The sequence below is a fragment of the Sinocyclocheilus grahami genome, unplaced genomic scaffold (assembly GCF_001515645.1).
Source record: "Sinocyclocheilus grahami isolate Dianchi unplaced genomic scaffold, SAMN03320097.WGS_v1.1 scaffold2456.1, whole genome shotgun sequence".
Classification (NCBI taxonomy): domain Eukaryota; kingdom Metazoa; phylum Chordata; class Actinopteri; order Cypriniformes; family Cyprinidae; genus Sinocyclocheilus; species Sinocyclocheilus grahami.
The window spans coordinates 35,863-40,235 of NW_015507635.1; positions in this window are offsets into that span (position 1 = coordinate 35,863).

Sequence of the window (4,373 nt, forward strand, 5' to 3'; positions counted from 1 at the left end):
AAAATAAAAAAAATATATATATATATATATATATATATATATATATATATATATATACACATACACACACACATATATATGTATATACTGTATGTGTGTGTGTAAATACATATAACTAATATACATATTAGAAATGCATTATGAATAAGGGCAAAGCAAAAATAAGTATTTTCATATGTGATTTCATATGTGATATTATGTAATTTTTATTATTTTTTTTTGTGATCTTTACAAAATGTTATTATGTATTTTTTGTATTTCTTTGTCCGAAGGTAACAAAAGCTACTCAATATTTTGAAACTATGAACAGTCAGTTTGGTCTGCAAACTTTTCCAAATGAAATTGTAAAAAGGGTCATTGAATAAAACATCTTCCTCACTGCGCTGTATATAAAAAGGTTTTCTTATTTCATACAAGGTCATACAAGGAATTGATCCCTTTTCATATTCGATTTCATAATTGTTTTCCAAACAGGTTCATTTGAGGTTTCATGTTGCCATAACAGCAGACAACTTTTTATTTTTCAGAATGTTGACATGATGATGTCATACATTATGAGTTCCTCTTGAGAAATGCTATTACTTACGATTTTATAAAGGATAGGGATTGCTCCAAATATTAGTTAGACATCTTGCTTTATTAAAGTGACAGTATGTGCAGATGGAGTTCCCGAGGGAACTAGACGCTGCGTCAAACGCTTTGGGAACGCCTTCGGCGTGACTATGCTCTGAATCGTGTGTGTAATCAGACCAATGGATAGACGCAACGTCACAGACGGGGTGACGTGTGACCAGGAAGCTATAAAAACATGTGCAGTGGAGACAGCGGCAGCTTCTGGTAGAATGAAGGAAGCACTCGCAGGGATGCCGGAAGTATAGCAGGAGACGCAGCATCTCGTCCCCTTGGGGAACTAGGGTTACATACGTAACCTTGAGGCGTTCCCCTTCAGGAACTCAAGCTGCGTCAAACGCTTTGGAAATGAGGATGCCCATGCCGCCAGACTTTCAAGTTCCTGCGTAGTGTGTATGAACTTCAGCACAACTACGGCAAGAGGACGGAGGAACCAGGAGCCGTACGAATAGCGAGGTCGTAGAACCTGACGAACGTGAGCGGCATAGACCAACCCGCAGTGTTACATATATCCTGCTTAGCCACACCCGACAGGAAGGCCTTGGAGGCCGCCACACTTCAGGTGGAGTGAGTCTTGACCCCCATGGCAGGCAGACCCCTCTTGGAAGGACCATAACAGACAAATAACTGGTCAGACTTCCTCCACATGGCAGCTCTGAGGACATATGTGTCCAGTGCTCGCACATGCAATTTAGCTTCTGATGGTCAGGCTCCTGAAAGTGAGGAGGACAGAAAGCCTGAGGGAGGGCACTTTAGGGAACGTACCCTGGCCTAGCGTAAAAAAGCTTTGTCCAAGCCGGGCACAATGTCTAGGAAGGAGGGGGCCACTGACAAGGCCTGCAAATCTCAGACTCTTTCAGAGAAGTTATGGCTAATAAGAAGACCGTCTTAAGTCCAGGTCCTATGGTGGAACACGAGGACGTACAGGAGGCCTCAGTGCACCGCAGAGGAAACGTGTAACCAGGGGGTGTCTTCCCACTGACTGACCACCGAGAGGGGCGTGGTAAGCAGTTATAGCCGTCCTGTACTCCTTCAGGGTGGAGTGGGTCAACCCTGCAGAGAATCGAGCCTGCAAGAAATTCAGCACTGAACCGACCGGGCAGTTAACTGGGTCAAGCTGGCGATCTCTACTCCAGGAACTGAAGCGTTTCCACTTCAGGGCATACAGTTTCCTTGTTGAGGGAGCTCTAGATTGGAGGATGGTCTCAACAACCTCGGTTGAGAGACCGGAAGCTATGAGTTGTGCTCCCTCAGAGGCCACACCCCCAGCTTCCACAGCTCCGGGTGGGGGTCAAGGATCATACCCTCCGCCTGTGAGAGGAGATCCCTCCTGATGGGAATCTCCCATGGAGAGCCTTCGAGATGGGAAATCAAGTCTGAGAACCATACTCGGCCCGGCCAGAACGGGGCTGCTAGCAGCAGACACTCTCTCCAGAACTCCCGGGAGCAGAGCAATCGGTGGAGCTGGATGAGTCAGAGAGAACCAGATGGGACAGTGCAATGACTCCTGAGTAGCAAACAAGTCCACAGCCTGGCCAAACATTCTCCAAATCTGACACACCACCTCTGGGTGGAGCCTCCATTCCCCGGGTCTCGGCCCCTAGCTCAACAAGTTGTCTGCTCCCTGATTGAGATGCCCAGGGATGTGAATTGCTCTTAGTGAAAGGAGTTTCCCTTGGGCCCACACAAGGATCTGGTGCGCCAGCTTGTACAAGGGGCGAGAACGCAGACCTCCCTGGTGGTTGATGTATGAGACCACTGATGTGTTGTCGGTGCGCACCAACACATGGCGATCTCTTAGGTCTGGGAGAAAGTGCTTCAATGCTCGAAATACGGCCAGCATCTCCAGGCAGTTGATGTGCCACGTGAGATGGCGGCCGCTCCACAGACACAGTGAAAGGGTGGCCACTCATGACCGCACCCCAACCGGTGAGCGACGCATCTGTCGTTAACATTACGCGACGACAAGGAACTCCCAGCACCGGGCCCTGTGACAAGAACCAAGGTTTCCTCCACGTGTCTAAGGCACGAAAGCATCGCCGCGTGAACTTGATCATGCGAAGCGGATTTCCTCTCGAGGAAAACGCCTTGGTCTTGAGCCACCACTGTAGGGGTCTCATGTACAGCAGGCCAAAAGGTATCACGTTGGATGCAGCTGCCATCAGACCCAGCAATTTTTGAAACTGCTTGACAGTGAGTGACCGGCCCTCTTTGACTCTCGCGACTGCAGTGAGGATCGACTCGATCCTACCAGGAGACAGCTGTGCCTGCATCGTGGTTGAATCCCACACCACGGCCAGATAAGTGGTCCTCTGTAATGGAGAAAGCACACTTTTCTTTGCTTTTAGTCTTAACCCCAACTCTTTCATATGGGCGAGAACGACATCTCAATGTCGAACCACCGTCTAGTCCGATTGAGCTAGAATCAACCAATCGTCGATATAATTTAGTATGCGGATGCCCTGGAGTCACAGTGGAGCCAAAGCAGCATCCACACACTTTGTGAAAGTTTGCGGTGAGAGTGCAAGGCCGAATGGAAGAACCCGATATTGGTGAGATTCGCCCCCAAAAGCAAACCTCAGGAACTTCCTGTGTTGAGGAAGGATGGAGACATGGAAGTACGCGTCTTTTAGATCTATCGTGACAAACCAGTCCACGGACCTGATCTGAGACACGACCTGTTTTATTGTAAGCATCTTGAACTTCAGTCTCATGACTGAGCGGTTCAACTGACGTAGATCTAAAATCGGGCGCAATCCCCCATCCTTCTTCGGAACAATTAAGTACTGGCTGTAGAACCCGGATTCTCTGTCAAGAGGAGGGACCACCTCGATGGCCTCCTTCCTCAGAAGAGTATCTACTTCTTGTTCTAACACCAGAGCCTGCTCGGGACCCACCACAGTGGAAACAATCCCGTTGAAACGAGGTGGAGGAGAACCTAATTTAATTCTATAACCCCTTTCTACAGTCTGCAAGACCCATCTTGAGATATTTGGCAGAAGCTTCCACGCTGTCAGAAAATCTACTAAGGGAATCAGTCTCTCGAGAATAGTAGGAGACTTCCCAGATCTGCAATGTTATCTGGCAGACACTGAGACGTGCACTCGCTGTGCCCTGAAGCACTGGCGGAGGCAGGGTTAACAGCTCGGTCTCCTGAGGGCACTGAGGAGAGACACGCACCATGTAATGAGGTGTACACCACCCTTCCCCAGAGGGGGCTGCCCTCAGAAGCCCTGGGACACAAACATCAGGGCTTCTTGGCCGAAGACTTCTTAGCCAGAAGGACGGTCCTCAGATCGGCCTTTGGCTTAGATACCCTCCCTTCGCGATCCCCATTGACATGGGGGTGTATGAGTCGCGACGCTCACTTTCTGTGCCTCTCTGTACAAGGAGAGGGGCACACGGCTGGGGCTGCTCCCATCCAGTAGCCCCATGAGCCAGAGAGCAGCAAGGCAAGAACCGCTGAAACGCGGCGTCGATGAACAGGCCAGAAGGCGCAAGCAGAGCGTCGTGAAGCGGCCTGGTGGACAGTGCCGGGGCTTTTAGAGACGATGCCACACAGGGAGACAGATAACTCGCGAGTGTCTGTTCAACCCAGGGCATCGATCTATAACCACGCTCACTAAGTCCCATCACGTTGCTGTAATCAATGAGTGAGGGACTAAAGAGGCGGGCCAAAAAAGGTCTCGACCACGATCTTGACACCTCAGTGTGGAGATCGGGGGAAAATGGTAAGCCCCGGC